The 27,484-nt window shown below is 37.3% G+C and overlaps 1 long non-coding RNA gene across 13 annotated transcripts in view; it reads left to right on the top strand.

Moving 5' to 3' along the window:
- Window positions 1-27,484, top strand: part of LOC143663041 (uncharacterized) — a 286,695-nt gene that overhangs the window by 191,735 nt on the left and 67,476 nt on the right. The window contains exon 1 of one of the 13 annotated variants that reach the window (XR_013165742.1): window positions 22,406-22,513. The exons of 11 other annotated variants lie outside the window; for them this stretch is intronic. This is a non-coding gene — a long non-coding RNA (uncharacterized LOC143663041). Of the gene's footprint in view, window positions 1-22,405; window positions 22,514-27,484 lie in introns of those variants that run through there. One more of the 13 variants, XR_013165745.1, reaches the window with a different exon arrangement.

Here is a 27,484-nt window from a genome sequence, read left to right as displayed (position 1 = left end):
CAATGAGAGCAGCATGAGGCCAGTTTAACTTCATTCTCACTAATTTTCTGTCCCTTATCTTGTTTGTGTCTTACCCATTCTAATTCCATTTTTTTAAATATGGGCATTCACCAGGAAACAAATCTCATTCCATTTTAGTGCCCAATTTGGGGGAACTAGGTCATGATTTTTGTAGCCAGGCAATAATGAAGATAATCTCTTATATCTGAGGCAGATAGGATTGGGTTCACCAAATAACAAATCCTGCTAGAGTCTTTAGAGAGTACCAAGGGCAGAAGTTGGGGAGACCAAGTTCATATATCAAAGGATTAGGCCAGAGTTTAAACTAAGAAAGTCTGACTGCTTATTCACTTTTGCTTTGGTTCCCACTGTCATTCGATCAATTTTCTTTCTTAATCCACTTGTGAGGAAGACAGGAAAATCCAATTTGCCTGAAGAACCTGGGCCTAGGGCTCCATGCAGAGGAAATCTTGGCACCTCTAAGAGCAGAGACTGTGATCATTGATCCTCTGTGGCTTCTAAGTGCTGGCTCAGCTATAGCAGATGTCAAAGGGACTCTATAAAATTCAGGACTGAGGACAGGTTTAACACACTTTGCACATGTCTTAAATTACATTTGTTGATTAGAAGATATGTCTTTGAAACTACTGAAAATATATCATGAAAATATGTATTCTTAAGCTCAAAAGCTGGAGTCATTGCAGAAGCAAATGAGGTAAGATTATGTGTGATTACAGGCACCATGGATAAAGGTAAATGAAGCAATTTTCTGGTTATATTGATCACTTTAGGACAGCCAACTAGATTGTCCAAGTCTAAATCTTTCCTCTTTATAATGAGCAAGTTGACTGCATAATACAAAAATACCCAATTTAATTTCTGCTTAAAAGATATACTCTTAGTTCAGATCACCATCAACCATGTAGGGCATTTTCATAGCATTTTCGCCTAAATTTTTGTTGTATTTGGGTGATCTGCCCCTAACTTAAGATGCAGCAATTGCTCCTCTATCTGAAAAGCAAAATGTTCTCCAATTTCATTTAGTTGGTCTGGGACAAAAAGATCATTATGAGGGATAAGCTCAAGGGATTTGTGTGCCAGCCGATGGCATGCTTATACTCTGTAAACAAGTTACACTCCTATAGATATTCTTTTAACTCAGAGATGTCAAGTTGGTGTGTTGGAGTAAGACAGAAGTTAAAACAGAAGGGAACCAGTGATTGTATGCCCTTTAATAACACAACAGAATAAAAGGTGCATTTCTGATAAAAGGTTATACAATGCTCATTTTCATTCACCAAAGAGCTGGTACAATATAAAAATGGAGAAGGATAAAGGAGATAGTTTAAAGATGACCTTGTGGCACTGACCTCAGAGAGAAATGAAACAAGAGCTAAAAGATCAATTGTTTACCAAGTAGTTAGCCTTTCCTCTATTAAATATTTGCTTTTGATATTTGTAGACCTATGGTCAGAGTCAGAGAACTAAATCATCTGATCAGAGTTACAAACAGGACTGTAAAGATGTGAAGGCTGTATGAGATTGTGTTATTTGAATTCCTAGCTTCACAATCAAATCAAAGAAACTAGAAGCAAGACACTACTCCTAGATAAGTGTTTCCCCCCACACCTCTCCTTCAGCGGGAAGAAACATTTATTCACTGACAAAATAAGATAGACTAGAACAAGTGCTACAATACCAATATGGCAAATCTATTTTTAAAAATGGAATGTATTGGGAAAGCTCTGTAGACACAGAAGAATTTGATCACAGCCTGGAAGGATGGGATTAAAACTTAGCCCCCAGACTGAATTTCTCCAAAAAGCAACAGTCTCCCAGAGGACAGGATCTATGATGACTTTACTTTGGTTTCTAACCCATAGTGTCTTCTTCATGACAGCTGTTTATATCAGTTACAATACTTTGGCTGAAATAAACCAAAAACTTAATTTGATGGACATAAACAATAAGGGTAACATTCATTAGAACATACATAAGGAGAGACGGTCATTTAGTGCCTCAGTAATGTTATCAACTACCCAGGATCTTTCCATATTTCAATTTTACTATCATTAACTTGGCTTTGCCCTGAATAGATCCTCCTAAGGTCACTTATAGTGGCAGGAGAAAATTTTTCTTCTTATTGTTTCTGTATAAGAGTTATGAAACTTTCATGGAAGACTCTCCAGCAAACCCATGCCCCACAACTGTTTGACCAATGTTGGGCCACAGACCTTCCCAGACCAATCACTGGTAATGGAAAAAAGATTACCATGTTTGGATGACATAATTAGGATTTGCCTTTGAACCATATGGGATATGGGGAATGTTTGGAACACTCCCTCCACCCCCCCAAATCAAGATTTCTTTTTAGTAGGCAACCAATAGTGCCTGTTCCATTTATCAATATGTATTAATTTGAACTGATAGTAGAAGAGATAGAACATAAATTCCAGGCACAAGTTTCAGCATTGCAAAGGTAAGGGAGGCTCCCATCTTACATTAGCTGTACTATTTCCATGGTTCACTCATAGTTCTTGCCATCTTTAGTCTCTTCTCCAAATAACTTCCATAGTGCTCTTTCAAATATTCCAATAAAATTTTCTCCTGCTTACAATAATATAGTTAAATAATGCAAAAGGTTGAACTTAAAAACAGGATGCCTTTTAAATTTATTTTTATATCTTTATGGGAGAACCAGAGCATGCCAAACAATGGATGGAATGGAACATGGAGTTTTAGCAAGAGACCTTTTCTTGTAACCTATACAAAATTAGATTTAATGTAATTAAACAGTTATTCGCTGTGCTCAGTTACTTCCAAGGTGTTTTCTAATGGTGTGACATAAAAGTGGCATACATTGCAAAAATAGGGGCATTGGCTGTTGATTTAGAATCAAAATAAAATGAGACTCCACTCTCCAAATAATTGAGAACCTCTTCTGTCATTAAAGTAGGAAGAGAATGTGGCGACTGGTGGAGGAAAGACAGACATAAGAGGATTCTGGAAGAAGAGAGAGCTACAGGATCATTTAGCCATTCCAAGGGCTAATGAATCAAGATTCAAAAAATAGTTCTTTTAAAGAATGCATTTAAATAATTATTAATTGTCAGGAAGCTCCAAAGGTAGATAGTGATGAACCCATGTACCCTTCACCTAGTGTATTCCAATGGTTACAAGATACATAATTACAGTACAAAATCAAAACCAATAATTTGATACCAACTATGTGTGTATAGTTCCATGCCATTTTATCACCTCTGTAGATCTGATAAACACCACCACACTCAAGATACAGAAATATCCCATTACCACAAAGATCTTTCTTGTGCTATCCCTATAGAGTCACATCCTCTCCCTCCCTTCCCCATGATCCATAAATCTAGAAACCACTATTATGTTTTCCGTCTCTATGATTTTGTCATTTAAGCAATGTTATATAAGTGAAACCATAAAGCATATGATTTGGCTTTTGTGATGGACTTTCTTCCTTTTCTACTCAGCATCATGACCTTGAAATCCACACAAGTCGTAGCAAATATCAATAGTTCATTTCTTTTTATAGCTAAGTAGAATTCCATAGTATGGATGAATCACATTTCCTTAACCATTCACCTATGAGAAAAGTTGATTGTTTCTGGTTTGGGACTATGATAATATGACTGTGAACAATAATGTACAAGTTTTGCTTGGAACAAGGAGTCATTTCTCTAAAACAAATGCTCAGAATACAATTTCTTTGTTATACTGTTATCACATATTTAGTTAAAAGGAATTATAAGCTGTTTTCCAGAGTGGTTGTACCAGTCTATATTCATACTAGCAACAAATGAATGATCCAATTTCTCCACATCTTCACCAGAATTTGGTATTGTCACTATTTTTTATTTTAATTATTTTATTAGGTTTGTAGTGGTATCTCATCATGTCTTAATTGCATTTCCTTAGTGACTAATGATGTTGAACATCTTTTTGTGTTTTTGCTTTTTCATCTGTATACATTCTTTGGTGAAATGTCTCTTTTTACCTTTTATCCATTTTCTATGTGAGTTGTTTACTCCTTTACTGTTGAGTTTTGAGTGTTGTCTATATATTCTAGATATGAATACTTTGTCTGACATGTAGGCTAGAAATATTTTTTCTAGTATGTAGCCTGACTTTTCATTCCAATGACAGGGCATTACATAGAGCAAACATTTTCAATTTTGTTGACATCCAGTTGACAACTCATTTTTTTTTCAATAGTTCTGCTTTCAGTATCATGTCTAAGAATTCTCCAAATTCTACATCCCTCAAATTTTCTCCTATGTTATACACTAAAAGTCGTAGTTTCTACATTTATACCTATGATCCATTTTGAGTTAATTTTTATAAAAGATGTGGATTTTAGGGTGGTCCAAGGGCTGTGGGTTATTGTTAAACTTTAAGCATTGTTTCCCCAAATGACCATGCTTGACTGTTAAAAAAAAAAAAAGATGTGGAGTTTAGTTCATTGTTTTTGATTATTTGCTTCTCCAATTATTACAACAAAATTTTAATGAAAATTTTTAAATGTTTGCATGGTATATGTTTTTCCATTCTTTGGCTTTCAATCTATATATGCAGTGATATTTGGAATGAGTTTCTTTTAGAGAGCATATAGTTGGATTATATTTTTAATACACTGACAATATGTCTTTAAATTAGCATATTGATATCATTTACATTTAAAGCAATTACTAAAGTTAAAATTCAGATATATTTATGATGCAACCTAGAAGAATGAGCATTTTGGAATGAGAAACATTATATAAAAATCATGTAATAAATGCAATGAGTTCAATTACCTCTATATTTTTCTCATGACATGCATTAGTCAGATTTTGGTGCACAACAAGATAACCTAGCTGAAGCGTTTGCTGATGGTAAAGGGCACATGGAATGGGTAGTAGAAGAAAGTAGTGATAAATATGAACTATGACCACATGACCAATTACAGAAATGAGGACTGTGATTGTATGAATACTTCCTCCCTATTTTGTTACGAGTATGCTTACATTTTTACATAAGCAAATATCTTGTTTTCCTCTTACCATATAATGTAAGTTGTTTTGTCTATGTTATAGTATTTAAGTCATAGGAGATGAAGTTTAAGAGTGAATGTTATCTAAGTACTTGCACTCTATTCTGGAGAGATGTAGTACATTTCTGCTGTACACAGACAGTTGAGTACTGTCAGGTTGAAACATGTGCCTGTTATTGTATTCTATTTGAAATTTACGCATGTCTCAAGGTGATGTGCGTAACTGCCATGTTGACAAGGGGCAGACTGTGTGGTCAGGTTTTGGTGTCAATTTGGCCGAATGATTATACCCAGTTATCATTACGCCAAATGATAATGCCAGTGCTGGCCTGACCATTGCTGCAAGGATATTTCATGACTGGATGATTAAATCTAGTTCAATTGATAGCTATTTGCATTAATTGTAGGTTTACAGAAAAATTAGGCAGAAAATGCAGAATCCCATAGACCATCTCCTCATGATTAACACCTTGTTTTAGTGTGGTATATTTGATACAATTGATGAAAGAATAATTTTACAATTTACTATTAACTATAGCCAATGGTTAAGATAGGAGTTCATGGTTTGTGCTGTATAGTCCTTGTTGTTTTTATTTTAATTTTAGTAACATATGCAACTATAACTTCTCCCTTTCCCATATTCAAATATATAATTCATAGTGCTACTTTTATATATAATATTGTGCTATTATCACTGTTTTCCATTACCAAAACTATTCCATCACCCCCAACAGAAATTAGGTACTATTTAAGCTTTAACCCCTTAATTACTACCCTTTCCTCGGGCCCTGGTAATCTGTAATCTAGTTTCTGACTCCATAAATTTTCTTATTCTAATTAGTTCACGTGAGCGAGGTCATACAATATTTGTCCTATAGTGTCTGTTTTTTTTTTACTCAACATGACTTCTTCAAAGCTCATCCATGCTCTCGCATGGATCAGAACTTCATTGCTTTTCATGACTGTATTCTGTTCTAGTTTGTAAACTGTCAGAATGCAATATACCAGGAACGGAATGGCATTTAAAAAGGAAAACTTGTTAAGTTGCAAATTTACAGTTCTAAGGCCATGAAAATGTCTAAATCAAGGCAAAGCTATGAAAATATCCAAATTTAGGCATCCAGGGAAAGATACTGTGTTAGTTAGATTGAGTTGTCAACTTGGCCAGGTGAGCATACCTAGTCTTGTTGCTGCGGACATAAGCCAACGGTACGTGAACCTCATCTGTTGCCAATTGCATCTGCAGTCAGCTAGGAGGCGTGTCTGCTGCAATGAGTGATGTTTGACTTAATTGGTTGGTGCTTAAATGAGAGATTGCAACATAGCACTGCTAAGCAGCTCAGCATTCCTCATCTCAGCACTAGCAGCTCAGCCCAGGCCTTTGGAGATGCAGAAAGAAGTCACCCCAGGGAAAGTTGTTGGAACCCAGGGGCCTGGAGAGAAGACCAGCAGAGACCATCTTGTGCCTTCCACATAAGAAAGAACCTCAGTGGAAAGTAAGCTACCTTTCCTCTGAAGAACCAACAAAATAAATCCCCTTTTATTAAAAGCCAATCCATCTCTGGTGTGTTGCATTCCAGCAGCTAGCAAACTAGAACAGATACCTTTGTTCAAGAAGGTCAATGATGTTCGAAGTTTCTCTCTCAGCTGGAAAGGTACATGGTGACATGTGATAGTTTTCTCTCCAGGCTTAACTGATCAGTTAATTGATTGTCTCTGTGGCTGATTATATCTGTGATCAACTAAGGCGCATCTCCCACAATGTGATAATTCAATCATCTGAAGGCTAAGGAAGAATAGAGACTCTTTCTGTTTCTTCAAGCAGTGAGCCTCTCCTGTGGAGATCCTCACCCTTCACTGAGCTGCCAGTCTCAGTCTGCTCTATAGATTTTAGACTCTTCCTTTCCCACAGGTGCATGAGACACCTTTATAAATCTTATATTTGCAGGTTTCTCCTCTTGCTTGTGTTTCTCTAGAGAACCCTGACTAATACAGAAGGTTTCCATGGAGATATGTCCCCATGCATTCAAAGTGGGGTTGCTTATTGTAGTCTTTTAAGAGGGAATCATTTTGGAAAAAGTTTTAGAGTCACCAGAGCTGACCAAGCCAACAGAATGAATAGAGCCCTGGGGAAGCCATTGAAGAAGCTAGAAAACAGTAGAACTGTCATTTGAACCCAGGCAGACTAGCACCAAAGTCGGCTTTACAACTATGTAAAAAGCCTGATAATTACTACAAGCCCTTTCACTAAAATCCAGTATAAAACAATCCAATACAAGGTGCTTGGAACCAGCGTTAACATTTACCATTGCTGGAAGACTATAGAAAATGTAATAAGATAAGAAAATTAAATGATGTATAAATATTGAGAAAATGCATAATTGCCATTGTGTGTGTATGCACACACACCATATATATCTATGTGGTGAGAAAGCATTTTGAAGTATGGCACACATCCCAGGAACCATAAAATGGGAAATCACAGATTAGTGGCTTCTGGTTCAAATCCTGCCCATGATTCATTCATCCCAGTCAAGAGAGGGATTTCAAAAGATAGAAAGAAAAGTAATAATAATTCAAACCTCTAAAAGCATGTAGTTTCTGTTTTATCTCAGTAACAACAGTTTAAATAACATGAGAAAGTGTTAAAAGATAAAAGGTATGCATTAAGTATATTTAGCATTTTTAACAGACTGAGTATTAATTATATATAAAGAATAATTATAATAAATTTGAAAAATACAAAAAAGTATTTTTATTGCAGATAAAAAAGAGCAGAAAATAAAAAGATATAAATCACAAATAATATAAGCAAAGAAATTTAATATCACAGATAATCTAAAATGTGAGAAAAGTGAGAAAATGATTTGACTATAATTTGGCAAAGATTGAAATATTAGTGATATCCAATATTGGCAAAAGCAAGGACAAAAACAAGTACTCCCATATATTGTTATCAGAGTTACACTTGCATTATTTTTTCAGTGAACAATTTGATAAAATATGCCAAAATATTTTGTAAGTACACTGATTCAACAATTGCACTTCAAACAATTTAGTCAACTGACATATATTTTGACTATAATATGTGATAGATAATATAGTAGACATTGAGAATAAAAAGATGATAAAGGTCTTTAAATATTCTTCTCACATGGAGTTTCCATTTTGGTATGAATTTATCATAAGTAACTTAGAAAAAATATGCAAATATATGTACAAGGGTATTTATTTCTCATAGTTGATGGTAGCTAAAAGTTGGAAGCTAAATGTCATTAATATGATTAGATAAATTAATTACTGCTCATTTCTGTAAAGCATAACATGCAGTCATTTGAAAGGTGAAGTTAGGATTATTTGCTTTGATGTAGAAAATTCTCATGATACATTGCAAAGGGAAAATGAAAATTATAGAACTGTTCAGTATAGTCTATCTAACATCTGAAATGAATTGTACCTAAATTTTATAGTAGTTATCTTTGGATAGTGGAATGATGGGAGATTTCCTTTCTTCTTTTTAATTATGTACATTTTCTATAATAAAATAATGTGTTAAATATAAGTGATAACTTAATTCCACTACAATTACTCTCCCATAATCAATCACCCACTTCTTTCCTATAGCATAACATCCTTCTTTTAGAAATATGCTGATAGATATCTGGCTGACAGTCTATGATGAGGTTATAACAGAGATAAGAAGTAGAATATGCTTGCATCAGATCTGAGCTATGCTAGAGTGGTGTAAGCAGCAGCCAAGGACAGACAATGTTTGATTAGGAGGGGTGGCTGCCATCAGAGAGTAAAGATTTCAGTAGGGCAAAATGTTAAGGCATATAGAAAAAATCTATAAACCATGGCAATAGAGACCTTTGATACTTTGAATGACAATGCCAAAAAATAACAGTTCAGAAGCCAACAAAGTCAAGGAGAGACTCATGACATCTTAGATTTTTCAGGCTGGAAAGGACTTTGAAAGGAATTAGCTCAACGCTTTGGCTTTCTCATTAAGAGACCTGAGGCTCAGTGAAAGGTGCAAGGGTGAAAAGGGCATGGCAATAATAGCCATTACGAATGAATACCATGAACTTTATGTGAATTACTGTACTCCATAATCCTCTGAAAATTGTCATACCATTGTTATTTTCAACTTGCACAGGAAAGAAGGGTGAGAGTGGGTAAAGGAGTTGTGTGAGAACACAAAGATAGCAACATATAGAGACATGATTTGATCCCCAGCATATTTTACTCCAAAACTGATGCTTTTTATTTCATCCCACACCATCTTTGTCATCAGAGACAGAGCTAGAAGGAGATGCCTGTTCTCATTCCCAGATCAGTGCTTCTTTGAAAGCTGAGTGCTTTTATCATAGGAGCCTCAGATCTATACACTAAGCTATGCTGTCTCTCCACATTCTTCAGTTATTAAAATGATCTTTCTTCATCCTCAGTCCCTGAACTTCCCAGCCTAGCATCAGATTCAAGGGTTGAACACTCTCTGACATAACTGGTTCTGTAGGGACACATACCCTCAGAGGATGCTACACCCAGGCTGCTGGGAAAAGATCTTTTATTTTCCCAGAAAAGAACAGCCACTCCTCTGTCCTCTTTCCCTCTTCTTCTCAATGCCATCCCCCGACTTGTTTAGAAAGTCAGCGACACAGAGTCAGGCAGAATTAGAGCTCTGTCTGATAGAGTCTTCCTGCTATAGAGTCTGGTTTCATTTGTCAAGATAATGTTTTTCAAACATGGCACTATTCAATAATATTTTGGACTGGATAATTCTTTGTTATTGAATGCAGTCCTACACACTATGGGAAGTTTAGCAAAATCCAACATCCCTGGCCTCTATCCACTAGGTGTCAATAGCACAACCCTCCCCGCAGTCACGACCACTAAACATGTTTCCAGACTTTTGCCTGGTGGCATATCTCCTCCAGTTGAGAACCCCTGGTTTAAGGAAATATCTTCACTCTTTCTCCCCTTTAAACATCCTGAGAAAGTCAAATGAAAATTTAGGAAGGAGAATCTCCTAGAACATTTTCATATTGGGTCATTGCAAGATGCTTAGCAGACTCACATCTCCCTCCAACATGTATATGGAGATATACATAAGTGAAGGCTTTCCTTAGTTCAGTGAGAGAATCACCCTTTCCATTTATAGGCTGTCTATGTCTCCTGGCCATTTATCTGCCCCTTGATTTTTGAGTTTCTGAGCTTTTACAAGCAGAAGTTCTTTGCGTAGTCTTTTTAATTCTTCCACTTCCTTTCCTAGATTTCTTTAAATCCTTTTCTTATAATTCCCTTGTTTCCTTTCCCTCTATTACTGCACTTATTTCTCATTTTTCTTTGTAAAGACAAAATACTGCTTTTGACTCTGAGGTTTGGAAGAGTCCAGTGGTCAGCATCAGATTTCTAGCTCCTCTTTGTCACCCTTTAATAGATATATGACCTTTAACAATTCACACTTAGCTAGACTTAGTTTCCCATCTTTAAAGTTGGGGGACTCTTGCTTATCCTTCTTACCTCATGAGGGTGTATTGAGAATCAAATGACATAATGGTTGTGAAGGAACTTTGCAGGGAATAAAGCGATATATTTTATTAATTCATCATTCTGAACATTGAGAGCTCATATCATCTAAATTTCAGATAGTACAGCTGATCTTTTTATCACATTGTACCAGCCTCTCTTTCATTTTACTTGGCATCAGGGAAGGCTCACCATTGGTGATCTAGTTTGCTAGTTGCTGGAATATGATATACCAGAAACAGAATGGCTTTTAAAAGAGAAAATTTATTATAGTCACAAGTTTACAGTTCTAAGGCTGTAAAAATGTCCCAATTAAAGCAAGCCTATAAAAATATCCAAATTAAGGTACCAACAAGAGTTTACCTCACTCAAGAAAGACCACTGAAGTTCAGGGTTTCTCTCTCTCAACTGGAAGTGCACATGGCAAACATGGCAACGTCTGCTAGCTTTCTCTCCAGGCTTCCTGTTTCTTGAAGCTCTCCCAGGGGCATTTCCTTCTTCATCTCCAAAGGTCTCTAGCTGCGCAGGCTCTCATGGTTCTTATGGCTCTGAAGCTTTCTCCAAAATGTTTCCTCTTTTAAAGGATTACAGTAAATTAATCAAGACCAACTTGGAATGGGTGGAGTCACCATCTCCCTCTAGTCAAAGGTTAATACCCACCACTGGGTGAGTCACATTCCCGTGGAGACAATCTAATCAATTTCCAACCTACAATACTGAATAGGGATTAAAAGAAACTACTGCCACCACAAGATGGATCAAGATTAAAACATGGCTTTTCTATGGTTCATAATCCTTTCAAACTGACACAGTGGGAATTTGGAAGTCTGACTTTATGACCTAGATTTTCCTTGTTTGGACAATTCCCTTCTTTGAGCTCCAGTTTCCTTATATGTTTCAAAAAGAGAGTTAGTCCATGGCTTAGCTTAGAGTTCACTGTGTGGGTAGTGCAGTTCCATGGATTTTTTTCATGAAAGTTATTAAAAATAAAACCTAGGCTTTCCCCTTTTAATCACATTCAAATATATAATTCAGTGCTGTTAATTATGTTCACAGTGTTGTGCTATGATCATCACCATCCACTACCAAAACTTTTCTATCATCCCAATAAAAACTCTGTACATTTTAAGCCTTAACTTCTTATTCCTTACCCAATTCCAAGATTAGGTAACCTGTATTCTAGATTCTAGATTATGGCTCTATGAATTTTGTGATTCTAATTTTTATATGTAAAAATTATTAATTGAGTGTCTGGCTTATTTCACTCAACATGATGTTTTTATTAATTGAGTGTCTGGCTTATTTCACTCAACATGATGTTTTTAGTGTTCATCCATGTTGTTGCATGTGTCAGAATGCCATTCTTTTTATGGCTGAACAGTATTACATTGTATTACATTGTATTACAATGTAATACAATATACACACAAAGTATTACATTGTGTGTATATACAGCATTGTGCTTAACTATTCATTGGTGGATGAACACATAGTGGCTTCCATTGTTTGGCAACTGTGAATAGTATCACTATGAACATCACTGTGCAAATATCTGAGTCCCTAATTTCAATTCTTTTTGGTATATCCCTAGAAGTGGGACTGCCAGGTCATATGATAATTTGATATGTAACTCTCTGAGGAGTTGTCAAACTATCTTCCATAGTGACTGTACCATTTTACATTCCCACCAACAGTGAATGAGTGTTTCTATTTCTCCACATTCTCTCCAACACTTGCAATTTTCCATTTCTTTAGTAGTAATCATTCTACTGGGTGTGAAAGGATAGCTCACTGTGTTTTTGTTTGCATTTCCCTAATGGCTAATGATGTTGAACATCTTTTCATATGCTTATTGGCCATTTGTATGTCTTCTTTGGTAAATGTCTATTCAAGTTTTGTGTCCATGTTTTCATTGGATTGTTTGTCTTTCTATTGTTGAGTTGGAGAATTTCTTTATATATTCTAGTTATCCGGTCTCTTCCATTGAATAGGCTGCCTTTTCACTTTCTTGAAAGAGTCTTTTGAAGCATAAAAGTTTTTAATTTTGAGGTGGTCACATTTATCTAGTTTTCCTTAATTGTTTGTGCTTTGGTCTAAGAAACAATTGCTTACGCACAAGATCTTAAAAATGTTTTCTTACATTTTCTTCGAGCAGTTTTAAGGTCCTGGTTGTTATATTCAAGGCTTTGGTCCGTTTTGAGTTAATTTTTCTATAAGGTGTGAGATAGGGGTCTTTTTCATTCTTTTGCATATGGATATCCAATTCTCCTAGAACCATCTGTTGAAGAGACTATTCTGGCCCAGTTGAGTGGATTGGCATCCTTGCCAAATATCAATTATCCATAGAGCTGAGGATCTATTCCTGAACCCTCTATTTAATTCCACTCATTAATATATCTAACTTTATGCCTGTGGCTTTGTCATATGTTTTAAAGTCAGGAAGTATGAGTCCAACAACTTCATTCTTCTTCTTCAAGGTGTTTTTCACTCTTTGGGGCCCCTAACAATTCCAAATAAATTTGATCATTGGCTTTCCCATTTCTGCAAAGTAGGTTGTTGGAATTTTATTGGAATTGCATTGACTGTGTAAATCAGTTGGGTAGAATTGACATATTTACCATATTTAGTCTTCTAATCAATGAACATGGAAGGTCCTTCCATTTATTTAGGTCTTCTTTGATTACTTTTAGTGAGACATTGTAGTTTCCAGTATCCAAGTCCTTTACATACTTGGTTAGATTATTCCTAGTTGTTGGTTTATTTTAGTTGCTGTTGTAAATGGATTTGTTTTTATTGAGTTATTCTTCTGATTGTTCATTACTAATGTTTAGAAACACCACTGATTTTTGAGTGTTGATCTTGTACCTTCCAGTTTGCTGAATTCACGTATTACCTCTAGTTAGGAACATTTCTGAAGGACCAGTCCATGAGAGGAGATATGAACCATGCATGCAAGTGTCAATTTCTTTCTCCCTTTGCTAACTATGGATATCTCTGGCATGCAGGCTGACAGACACTGAAACAGCAGAGCAATAAACTGTGAGACTTGTTCCCACCATTATTTGGAAAATCCAAACAATCAGGTGCTTACTTTCCTCAGATTACCTGGAGCAGCTAATTTTCCCACAGGGCAAACAGTTAGGAGAGGAGGTTTGGGAAGGGGAGGGAGTCCCTGCCCTCATGGCATTAGCCATGAAAGCTTGTCTGTAGGAGGTGATTGCTTTCTTTTTGTCCTTCAGGACCTACTGAGAAGCTCTTTCAAGGGGGAAAGAAGGATGGTGAAAACTGCTTACACAGTTAAAGGCTTCTGCTCCCAGATTTTACAGGTTAATTCAATGCCACACTAGCAAGTTGCTATCCAGGCAGGAATCTTTTGTTAGTTCTTCAGCTGGACTTGTGCCCTCTCTATTTTGAATCAGCAAAATACTTTATGTTTAAAGACTTTAGAGGCAATATGGTGGAGCAGGGAGAATGCTGGCTTTAAACCCAGCTGACCGTGGTACAAAATCCTGCTGTGATGTGGGTTTGCTCTGTGGCATTGAACACTTTATTTATTTGAGTCCCAGTTACTTTATCACTAAAGAGAAGACACTATCCCACCAGGGGATTGCTGAGAGGGTTAGCAGGAACTTTATGTAAATGTTGCTTATTACATTAACAGACAATCATAATTATTGCTGGGAGTCGGTCAGGGCTTAGTTCAAACCCCATCTCTACCACTTAATATTCAGGGGATATTTCAAGCAAATTCTTTAGCCTTGGATACTTAGGTATCCTCTTTCTGAAAAATGATACTTAACTTGCATATTTGCCATGGGAATTAGTGAAAATATAGAAAACATACCTGCTTCAGTTTCTGGCATCTAGCAGATGCTCAAATATGGCTATTTCTTTTCTGTTCTCTCCATGGTGCTGTTGTTTTGTCTATTTACAATTTGCTACACTGCAAGCTCCTGGGAGGCTGAAGATATGCATACTTACTGGCACTTGTGTTGGTGTGAAGCTGAATATATCCCCAGAAAAACCATGTTCTTAAATCTAGTCCATTCCTGTGGGTGTAAACTCATTGTAATTAGGATATTTTGAAGAGGTAGCTTTAGTTAAGGCATCACTCACCCCATTTAGGGTGGGCCTTAATCCTATTACTGGAGTCCTTTATAAAAGGAATGAATACAGAGAGAGAGAAAGAAAGCCACTGAAGTAAGAAGCTGAAAGCAATGAAACTCAGAAGAGAAGGGAGAGACCACAGATACCACTATGTACCTTACTATGTGGCAGTGAAGCCAAAGATCACCTGCAGCCAGTCTTTGGGAAGCAAGTATGGGCCTTGATATTGCTTCAATTTGGATATTTTCCCAGACTCTAATAGTAAGTAAATAAATTTTGATTGTTTAAGCCAAAGCATTTTATGGTAATTTGCTTGCAGTGGCCTAGAAACTAAAACATCACCTTCAATATGTTTATTTACTGAATAAAGTATAAAAACATGTTGAATAATTGGCTCAGCATTACTGGGGAATGTGTTAGTTTCCTGGAGCAGCCATGGAAAGAGTACCACAAACTTGTTGGTGTTTCAGAGTTCTGGAGGCCAGAAGTCTAAAATCAAGGTGTCAACAGAGACATGTTACACTGAACCAGTAGGGGAGAATCCTTCCTTCTTCTTCTAGCTTCTGGTGTTCACCAACAATCTTTGTCATTCTTTGGCTTGCAAATGCATCCCTCCAATATTTGCCTCTTCCATCTTCATGTGGCCTTCTTCCTGTAGTTATCTGTCTATGTATCTTGTTCATTTTGTTAAACCAGCTAGAAAGCAATATATCAGAAATGGATTGACTTTTACTAAGGGGATTTATGAGGTTACAAATGAACAATTCTAAGGCCATGAAAATGTTCAAATTAAGGCATCAACAAGATGATACCTGGACTTTGAAGAAAGGCTGCAAGCTTCTGGAGCACCTCTGTCACCTGGAAAGGCACATTGCTGTGTCTGTTGGTCCTTGTTCCTGGTTTGTTGCCTTCAGCTCTGGTTACAGTGGCTTTCTTCCTCTAAGTGTTAATGGGTCCTTGCTTAGCTTCTCCAGGGCAAACACTGGATTTTATCTCTTAGCTTAGCATCTCCCAGGGCATTTTTCTGTCTCCAAGCATCTGTCTTTCTCCAAAATGTCTCCCTCTTAAAAGACTTCAGTAAGCTGATTAAGACCTACCTTGAAAGGGCAGGGTCACATCTCCATGGAAATAATCTAATTAAAAGTTCCCACCCAACAATGGTTTGCTCTCACAAGATTGGAATAAAATGGCATAGGCTTTTCGGGGGTATATAACAGATTCAAATCAGCACAGTATCTAAATTTCCTTTTCTTATAAGGACACCAGTCATATTGGATAAGGGCGTGCACTAACCCAGTTTTGCCTCATGTTAACTAAATCACATCTTCAAAAATCTGATTTCAAATAAGATCACATTCATGGGTCTGGTGTTTAGAGTTTGAATAAACTTGGAGGGAGGCACAATTTTAACCATAATGTGGAATAACAAGAAAATACCCACAAACATCATCCTATGACATTTAGAGTACAGTTAACATTCCTTGAGTGAACCACAAGCTTTCCTTGCTCAGGCCCAGCCTACCTCTCTCACCTCCTTTCTTGCCCTTCCCCTTCTACCTCACCACAGTACAGATCACAGTGTCGAGAACAGGTCAAACTCCCTCAGGGGCTCAGATGTTTGTGCTTTTTCTTTGCTTGGAGTATTGTTCCCATAGATTTCCATATCACTGATTTCTTCTTATCTTTGCAAGGTTTACTGGAAGATCACCTCCTCAGAGAGATTTTCCTTGTCCATGCCTTCCAAGTTAAGCATTTTGCAAGTTTGAAGCTTTTAGGTATCCCAGAAAAGCCATGTCTTTAACCCTTATTCAATATTGCTGGGTGGGATCTTTCTGATTGCTTCCATGGAGATATGACCCACTCAATTGTGGGTGGTAACTTTTGATCAAATGATCAAAATGATGAGATGATCTTGCAGATGTGTCTCTACTCACTCAAGGTGGGGTTGCTTGCTGGAACCTTTAAAGAGGGAACCATTTTGGAAAAAGCTTCCGAGCCACCAGAGCCAATAGAGCCTATGCAGGCAGAGACCTTTGGGGCACGGAGAAACCCTGAACTTCATGGCCTTTCTTTGGAATTAAGGTATTTTTCTCTGGATGCCTTAATTTGGACATTTTCATGACCTTAGAACTATAAACTTGCAACTTAATAAATTCCCTTTTTGAAAGCAGTTCTGGGGTAGGCCACGGTGGCTCAGCAGCTATCCTGCCATGCCAGAGACCTGGGTTTGATTTTTGGTGCCAGCCTATGCAAAAAAAAAAACAAAAAAACAAAAAAAAACTGTAGCTGTTCTGTTTCTGGTATCTTGAAATTCTGGCTTCAGCAGAGTAAAGTAGGCATATTCTCCCGTTTTCTTTTGCTCCCTAATATGTATCTTTTATATCTCTTATGAACATTTAAATTATAATAGAACATACCCACTCACACTTCTCTGGCCAATAGAATTACAATTTTGTTTTTGGAATCCCAAGTTCTTTAGGTGAAACTGATTTTCACCAGGGCTTAATGGAAGGTCCACATGACCTACAATAAAGCAATCAGTGAACGCTAAGCCTTTAATTAGGGGATAGGCTGTGTCTCAAATTAGAAGAGTGACTGAAATTAGGACAGTGGAGACTAATGAAACACAATTCTGGGTCTTAAAATGTTATTGCAGAAGTAGCTTTCTCTTTCCTAAGGAAATCAATTAGGTAATAATCTGTAGCTGGAGTGATAGTAGCCGTCTTAAATCCATATGAGAAAGGAGCCAACAAAGAGAATGGGGGAAGTGTATATGTGTGTGTGTTTGTGTGTGTCTGAGTCCCTTCTCTATTATTATCATTTGAGTACCTGAGTCAATCTATACCTAAAACTAGATCTACTGACAAAGTTTTTGTTTACGTAACCAATGAATTTCTTCTCTTAGACAATTTGAGTTGGATTGGGATATATAATCATGCTGCAAAAATCTTGCATATAGATACAATTGTTTAGTATCTCTTTCTTACTAAACTTTAAACTCTGGGAGAAGGAACTAGGTCTTCGTCTCAACTCTATCATTGGTATCTAATATAGTACTAGTTACAGAATATGTTCTGAATAAATATTTGTTGAATGAATAAATGTAGTATGGTGTCAAACTCCACGGGGCTCCAATCTTCTTCAGATATGGAATCAGTTGCTCAGACTGGAGTGTTAGAAAGATCAGAATGAGTTATGTCTCAGAATGATGACAAATCTTGAACATCTGAAATGTCAACATTACCGTGCAGGTTTTTAAAATAAAGATTTGTGTGCCTGGGTGGCTCTAAATGCTGACTGCATGGTGAAGAAGCACCAGGGCTCTCAGATTAGGACAGGAATGCCCAACTTTATCAGATGTGCTGCCCATTCGTGCTGCTAAAAGCACTCTGGGGCTGCTGACACAGTGTTTTGGAATTCAGAGCTTTCAAACTAAAATGGACCCTAGGGATTCTTTAGCTCTTATTTTACAACTGCAGAAGCATATGCTCTGATAGCTTCAAAATTACCTAGGACACTCAACTTATTCAAGAGAAAAGAGTCAGAACTGCAGTGGATACTTCCAGTCTACTTCACGTTACCCTACAACATGATTCTCCCTCAACTTCTTCCTTTTCCCTTCCCTTTCCTTCTTCCCTCCTTTATTCCCTCCCTCTCTTCTTTAACTTCTCCCTCCTTTCCTTCCTCCTTCCTCTCTACCTCCTTCCTTCTTCTTTTTCTTTTATTTAAAATACTTTTACAGATGGCATATTTTTCCCTACCAGACACAGTGGTGATGTCATGGCCACACATATAATGGCACATATAACATGATCTTTGCTCTTAAGAATCTCATGATTTATTAGAAGATGGAAATAAGATAAAAGACTATTATAGCATCGTATGATGACTATCAATGTCTGTTGAGAGCCATTTGTCAAGCACCATATTCAGTCTTCTGGCTGAGGAAAATGAGTACTGGTGGTAATTGGTGGTCAGATAAGAAGGTGATGGAGGACTGAGAGAGATAAAATATAAACTAAGTCCTAAACAACCAGGGTTGATAACTGTAAATAATTAAACATGGTGGTAATATGCTTTGTTAGCAGATTGTGGTGAGAGATGACACTAAAGAGGCACACGGGGGCTGGGGGGGAATGGCCTTGCTGCTCTTGTTAGGACTGAAGAATTTATCACGAGGTAGCCTTGGAAGGATTATGAGCAGAGAAGAAGCATTGCCAAATGCACATTAGGGAATGAATGTTCTCCTTGCTCAGATGGAAGAGGGGGCACGGCTGATGACAGGGAGATAAGTTAGGAGGCTGTGTCAGTAACCAAGAGGTGGAATGGTAAGGGTTGGCAAAGGCATGAGAGCACAGACCGTTCTGACAAGAAAACTTGACACTCTGATGTTTCACCAGTCCCCTCTCTCCACCTTCCTTCCCACACCTTTAATGATTTCTGGATGTTCTGTAGTGGAACCTGGCAGATGACATTAAAAAAAAAATGACTTCACAGCCCCAGGTTTCAATCTGATTTATATATTTTTTTTAACTAGAAGGAGATTGAGGATGCGATACCTTCTTAGGTAATTAATGATTCAACATGGTGCCTCTGCAAAGTGAAATTGAAGAGGCTAGAAGCCTCATTTGCAGCCATAAGAATTCAAAGGACACAAGAAGGCTGATTTGTGATTGTTGCTTTTCTTCAATAAAAATTAAACTGATTACAAAGAGCTGACAATGAGGCAATATCATGCAGAAGGAATGTTTCTGACATTTTGCTGGGTGTTTACCAAAAGTATTCAAATTTATCATTCTCGACATTCTTTAGAAAAATGGGGATAAAATATTATTTTGGTCCCGTAATATTGGCTTGTATGCACATTTATAGTCATGCATAATTGACAGAAAATTTCAAAAATTCTGAGCTCCCTATCATATTCATTTTTTAAATTAAGGATTCTGATGGGCGATAATACAATAAAGCCCCCAAATATTTTACTTTGGATAGAAAAAGCATTTCAAGAACGATTATATCTATTTTCTGCAGAGCGAATGTGCCCATTATGTGTGTCTTGGGGCACTTTGGTGAGTCCCATCTTCAGAGAAGAATTTGCTAGATAAATCTAGATAATATTTTCATAGCCCTTAAAAGCTTGTAGATCTTATTTAAATATTTCAATAGATGATATTATCATGGCTCCATTTCACAGATGGGACCAGAATTATGCTCATGTTTGATTTTAGGCAAATTACTAACCTCTCTGCAGAGCTTCAGTTTTCTGCTCTGCCGGAGCAGCTGATTATCCCTGTGTTGTAGGGCTATTGCAAGGGTTACAGGATCCATGTAAAGCACTTAGCCCCAGCAAGGGTTAGTAGAACTTGTTATTATTATCATGACCACTGTGTTTATACTAGGCCTGCTTTAATGCTGACTTTATTCTTTTTGCTTTAATAAACTTTGAGTCATCCTAAATCCCATCACTCCCTTCTTATATAAGTACATACTACATAGTGTGCTTTACCTATCCTTTGCTCTTTCCGTTCCCTTTACCACTAGACTTGTGTGCATTTGCATGGGGAGGCTCGCACAATGCTTCTCTAGTCTTTAATCTGCCATCTCTTCCATTCACACTATCCTTCACAATGACACCAAATGATTCACCAACTACATCAAAGTAATATAAGCTTTGATTATATTACTTTTCTGATGACTTCTTAGAATTAAAAACATATCCCATTCCTGCTACTCAAGAATCTCTGTACCCAGTTACCTTCTAACTTCAGTCTGTTTCTTAAGAAAGATAAAACAAAAATAGCTTTCGTTGATGTAATGTCTTATACTTTACAGTGTGCCTGTAATACCCATATGACATTTGGTATGAAACATTAAACTGTTCTGCTGTAGCTATGGCAGAGCTGTTTAATTGTGTTACACTGGAAGTATCATGGTTACACTACATTTCAAGAAGTGATTAAAAAAAAGAATGTACATCTGTTCAAAGAGCTACATTTAAAATAATAATAATGATGACAATATTGATTGCTATGAAGATGCAGAGCACTGGATGTCTAATGCACTGCTAATGGGAATGAAAATATTATAACAATCACTGGAGACAGTTTGGCATGTTTTTAAATGTTAAACATGCATTACCGTATAATCCTGAAATCTCACTCCTGGGTATTAATCATAGAGAAATGACAAAGTTAGATATAAACCTGTATACAAATGTTCATTGAATCTTTATTTGTATAAACCAAAACTAGACACAACCAAAATATCTCTGAGGAGGTGAATGGTTAAACAAACCAGGGGAGATCCATACAATGCATTTACCACTCAGCAATAACAAGAAACAATTTATTGATTCACACATCGATTGGAGTGGATTTCAAAAGGTTGCATACCAGATGATTACATTTACATAACATTCCCAAAATGACAAAATTATAGAGATAGAGAACAAATTAGTGGTTGTCAGTGGTTAGATGGGGGTATGACTATAAAAGGGGTTTGATTTTGGTAATGGAACAATTCTATGTCTTGATTGTAGTGGTGGTGATCTGAATCTATATAGGTGATAAAATAAATGAGTGCATGTAAAAACTGGTGAACTTTAAATAAATTCTATAGCCTAGCAATTAGTATGGTGTCAATGGTTACCATGATTATGGAAGTTGTTATTGGAAGAAACTCTGTACTATTTTTACAACTTCTTTGTGAGTCTAAAATTATTTCAAAATAAATTTTTTTAAAAACATGACAATAGTAGTTAAAATACTTCCATTGCCATGACACAAAGTAAAAAGTTGGTTTTGCAAAGAATGCAGATACAAAATTCTCTAACCAGTGCAGTGGAGAGCTAGAGCATCACCATCATTTTCCTTAATGGCAGGAGCAATAACCAGCATGTTAGAAGGAAACAAAGTTTTCAAAGATTAACTGATAAAGGCTCAGTCTTTAAAATTTATAATTTGAGCAAATACATAAATCTAGCCTAAGAGTTCTCTAAAGAAAGTAGTAGTTGTTTCTGCACTAATGTGGCACAATTTCAATATGTGACCCAGAAGAGAAACCAAGCTGGACAACGCCAGAACATGGCAAGCCTATATCCTCCTATAAAGGTAATTTGAGAGCTGATGTAGAGGTCCATTCCTAGAAGCAGTTTCCAAACTGTTGAAATGAGAGAGGGGAAAAAATCATATCCACATACTGACATACAGCTAGAGATTTCAATAGGCTAAATAAACCCTAGTCCCTACTGGGGTGATAAATATCATAACCAGGTCATTATGAAATCTTTTTATAGATGAAAAACTAGAGACTACAAGGACACTCTGTTTACCCTATAGAATTTGAAGTTCACAGCTTGGTATCATAAACCATATAGAAGCAAAGATTTCTTATTCCACAAGGTGAAATTTCCCTCCCTCAGTAGATACTTTTGCATTCATTCATTCATTTACCCATGCATTTATTAAACCATTATTAATTCTTTCTTATGTGCATGAACTATGCCTCTGGCTAGGGATATAACAATGAACAAGACAGAAAGACTTCATAAAGTATTTGTAGTGGGGGAAGTATTACACAAAGAATCTCAAAAATAAAATTGTGACAAGTACAACAGAAGGAATGGACATGATACTATGAAAATACGTCATAATGGAGCTCACCAATTCTAGAATCAAAGATAGCTTCTTAAATGAGTGCTTTCCTCCCTATGCTTCTGTATTCTCTAATACTAAGCTATATTGAAAGGACTACAGTGGTTCAGTGGGGTGTAGGAGCAGGAGGCTGGAGGCTGGAAATGGAGAATCAGGGCAGGTAATTCTATTCAGACATATAAAGGAATGGGTTGTTTGGGGTCCTTTTCAGTTAGCACATCTAGTGCATGAGCTGGCTCTGAGCAGCACCAGATCCCTGATGAGGAGAGAGACTGGAGAAGCAGCAGAGCAGGTACCTGTAAACACAGGACACAGTGGTGAACTAAGCAGAGGACAGGTATTTGGTCATTGGGGCCTGGGGTCTGAACAGAGAAACTGTGGCTAGAAGGTGAAGAACCCTACCTAAGGTTAATCTTGAAGTCTATGTGTTAATAACAGCTAGCTTATGACTTTCCAAAGTTTAAGGAATTTCCTCAGTCTCCTTCTTCATTTCCCCTAGCTTTATCTTCATCAGTCCATCTGGTAGGTATTTTTCAACCAATCCTGACTTGAGGCAGGACAGGCTTAATCAGCATGGGCTGTTTTGGTGAATTTAAGTGACTACTTCCTTATGGATGTCAGGGGTAAACTGGCCCTTTTTGCACGATATTGTATCTGTCAAAAAATGGGAACGTGCTTCCCAAGGACCCAAAGGGAGGACATTTAAGTGGCAAGTCCCTATGTCTCACTTTCAAATGCCCTGCCTGATCAATCCTAAACCACTATCTAAGAATAGATACATGTCTTGCCTTTACTTAGTAACAGGTTGTTTTTTCCTACATAGGGCACAAGGAACTGGACTTATTAAGGTGACAACAAAAGCATCGCCATCTTTTCTTTACTAAATTCTCCTCACATTTTCTCTCCAAAGATCATGAGTATCCAAATACCCATATCCAAATTCTCTTAGGGTTTTGATATCTGAGAGTTACCAAGATGAACAAGTAGGTCAGAACTCCACTTATCCCCCCCCCCCCCCATATATTTCACATCACCCATCACCCTTGTGATGTAAGAAAAGAACAAGGACTATGCAAAATGATCAGAATGTTGAGAAGGAACAAGTTACTGCCAGGTAGAAGGAATAAGGAGAGCTCCAAAGAGGAAGTGCCATATTGAGAAATGCGGGGCTATGAGAGAAGGACCATTTCTGCCCAATACAGTAGTCCTCTAATTGGTAGCCTTTGCTCATGGACTTTTTATTGGCTTGACTGAGCCTTTTTCAGAGTTGAGCTGTAGTCTGAGGCTCCTTATAGCCATCCTGGCTTCCTTCCTTCTTTCCTTTCAAGGTATTAATCCACCATCATTGTTTGAAAGCTTTTCCAACCTATTCTCCTGCCTCCTCTTCCCTTTATACTTCACCAGCATTCTTGTGAAGATATTTTCCAATACATCTCTTGTTCATCTAGTCCTGTCTTCGAATCTGCTTCTTGGAGGACCTAATCTGATACCAATAAGGTTATTTATTGATGGATACGTTAATCAACATGATCATATCTGCTTAATTTGATGGAATTCAAAGATTTAATTATCAGTCATGTGACAATTCTTTAAGAATTGAGGTTGAAGAAATTCATCTAGAAAGTGCAAAGGGGAAATGGGCAGTTAACACTGAAATTTTCCTGTCTACAGTGCTCTAATTGAACTATGGCCCTCCAACTCAAACTCAGATTTCCCTCAATCTCCCAAATGCAACTTTTGTCTAACTATGGAGCAAAATCTTCCTTCTTTTCTCTATTGATAGCTATTGTTCTTAGAAATTTTCAGGTTATTTTATCTAGATTAGATTCTGCTCAACCAATGGTCTTCATAAAGCACTATGTTGGCCCGTCACTGACTTATTATATGTCTTCTTTCTTTCATCCACTCATCCATTTAATAGATCCTGCTTCAGAGCTTATAGGAGAGACAGGTAAACACAGATAAGAGCATGCACTATGAAGCCCAACTACCTGTATTCAGCTCTCAGGCCCACCACTTACAACAATGAACTCAAATTCCTCATTTGTGAAATGGGTGTAAAAAAAATACCTATTCTATAGAGTTCAGAGGATTCTTAAAAATTGTATGCATAACGCAGAATCTGGCAAATGATAAGTATTCACAATAAATATTATTGGTCAGTAATATTATGGACTATACCCGGTGCATGATCTCAAGAGATATGATTAATAAAAATTAATTAAAGGGACATAGCACGTGCTCTCAAGGGGTTTACATGCTAAAGGAAGTGACAAAAAAAGTAAATAGAATATTAAAATGATTGTTCATGTTTTGTGTGCTAAAAAGGAAGAAAAGGAAGGGTGCTGGGCCATTGGGAATCTACTTGATTTGAATGATCCTCTGGGGTTGGGTTGGGGGGGCATTCCTGAAAGAGACAGCCTGACGAGCTAAGGCCCTGAGGCAAGGAGGATTTCAACTTATCTGAGGAAGTGAATGATTAGCACGATGTTCTTGACAAATAGATGCATCCTAGGACTCTTTGTAACGCGAACATTTCAGATTATAAAAACTATACTTGATAGTAAATAAGTGTTAGTTCTCATAATCATCACCAGCATCATTAATAAATAACTCCTGTATTACTTTGGGGGAATCTTTTGAATGTTTCACCATGTCTTACTGAATTTCTCCTTCCTCTCCACCCATAGAAAATCTCCCACTGTCTTTTCAAGTTCTGGGTTCTAGTCCAAAGGCTAGATTTCCCAATCAGGAAAGGGGATTTCAGAGTAGACACTGGGAATGCTTACCAACCATGTGTAAACACTCACATATATACGAGCACACACCTTCTCCCCCCCACGATGCCTGGCACCCTCTATAATGGTGCATCCCCCTTCCCTGAGTGACATACAGAATAGTCTCAACTTCTTGCTGCATTGATATTCTTTGCTATATTCCACCACAGATGATAGTTTCAGGGAAAGAAGATGTTATTTTAAATAATTATGATTTTCAGTAAAATGTCATCTAAGGCACAAATCAGCCAGATTTTCCTTTCACTAAAGAGTTTTTTATACAATGGCACTGAAACCAATGGTGACTCCCACACATGTATTGGCAGTCAGGGTGCTTTCAGCTTTCTCAATAGTCATCGGCCTATTTCCACTCGCCTTTCTCACAATTGAATCAAAATGGTAGCTTTCCAGTTGGGGAGGGACCAGGGGTTCTGTAGATTGGCAGATATAATTATCACATTCACCCCCTGGCATGTGGTATCTAAGTAATAGTCTCCATATTTCCAGTGTTAATCAGGAAATAATCCGATCAGTTGGAGAGGAATTTTTCAAAAACTGCTCTGCCTAGAGAAGTCATCAAATAATGATGGCTCTATTACTGCTTTGAGGTTAATGTCTCATCCTAGCTCAGTTTGTGAATCACAAGTTATCACCCAAGGACTCCAGGCCCACAGTGATGGAGTCCATTTATTCTGGTAGAATGTAGCAATGCAGGGACTTTTGCCATGAAGGGAATAATCAGAGAACGATGAATGCAAGAAAACAAATAGGGTTAATGGCAATTTGGGAAGTTTAGTTAGTAAAAGCAGTAAAAGGGAATTTGGACCATGGCTGTTTGGTGCTATAATGGATCTTATTGATGATTTAGTCTGTTGTGGTAGTTAGATTCAGTTGTCAACTTGGTCAGGTGAAGGCACCTAGTTCTGTTGCTATGGACATGAGCCAATGGTACGTGAACATCATCTGTTGCTGATTACAGCTAGGAGGTGTGCCTGCTGCAATGAATGATGTTTGACTTAATTGGCTGATGCTTAAATGAGAGAATGCAATGTAGCACAGCCCAAGCAGCTCAGCATACCTCATCTCAGCACTTGCAACTTAGCCCAGGCCTTTGGAGATGCAGAAAGAAATCAACCTGGAGAAAGTTGTTAGATCCCAGAGGCCTGGAGAGAAGGCCAGTAGAGATCACCCTGTGCCTTCCCATGTAAGAAAGAACCTCAGTGGAAAGTTAGCTGCCTTTCCTGTGAAGAACTAATGAAATAAATGCCCTTTTATTAAAAGCTCATCCATCTCTGGTGTGTTGTATTCTGGCAGCTAACAAACTAGAACATCTGTTTTCCCTGATTTTTTTTTTTTAATGACTGAAAAACATTGGGGTTTTTCCACTATCCTAAAGTCATTTGGTTAGTAAGGGTCAGTCAAGAATTTACTTAGAGCAAGAAGCCAAGACATAGAACAGATTTATACTTGGCTGGATGCATTTGTCAAAATTGATTAGGTTTTGTATAATTCTTGAGATGGAGGAGGACTGCAAGCATGTGTGGGCCAGCACATCCAGGAAGGTTGGTCCAATCTCTCCTTGAATGTTTTCCACCAGGTTTGGCCATCCGGGGTCAGGAAGAGTCAGACTGAAACGTTAAGTGACAAGACTGGGAAGGGGAAAGCCCCTCCTGAGTATTTTTCCTATTGATGGTCCTCTAAATAGCAGTCATCATCATCATCATGGTAAAAAGAAGAGCAACCTAATACTGAATCATTGCTTTTTCATTCAAGGCAAGTTCCAAGGAATTTGCATACATCATCTTATTTCAACCTTTTCACAATTCTCTGAACCAAATGCCTTTACTTTCCTTAGTTTAGAAATGAGGCCTAAAATATTAAGAAAATCCCTTTGGGTCAGGCAGTAGTGAAGTGCTAGAGTTGTCTGAAACTTTTCTCTTAGTCACAAAGCCCACCCCTTCTTATGTCCGGATCTCAAGTTCAAGGGAAACATCTTGGGAGAGAGGGAGGGAGTGAAAGATGATGTTGTGCTTGGTGTTTCTTAAGGAAAACATCCCTAATAAACAGTGAAAGACAACATATGCTCAGGCAGAAATGAAAGCTAAATCCAGATAGAAGTTAAAAGTAAATAAGCACAGCCAGTTAATTTTGATTCTTCAATTGCTATGTCTTCTGGGGAGGTTTATCACATGGCCCACTGCATCCTTGTCTTGTTTTATTTTGTTCGTAAACACACCAAGCAGAAATGGGGCTGTTTTCTCTGTGGCACTCACATAAAAGTTAAATAACATTTCTATTAAAAGACATGAGGAAGGCTCATTCCCATTTTCTATGGAGACCTATTCACTGCTATC

Source organism: Tamandua tetradactyla, chromosome 19 (assembly GCF_023851605.1).
Source record: "Tamandua tetradactyla isolate mTamTet1 chromosome 19, mTamTet1.pri, whole genome shotgun sequence".
In the NCBI taxonomy this organism is placed as follows: Eukaryota; Metazoa; Chordata; class Mammalia; order Pilosa; family Myrmecophagidae; genus Tamandua; species Tamandua tetradactyla.
The sequence above is the reverse complement of the archived record's forward strand: the minus strand, read 5'-3'. Positions and strand labels throughout refer to the sequence as shown.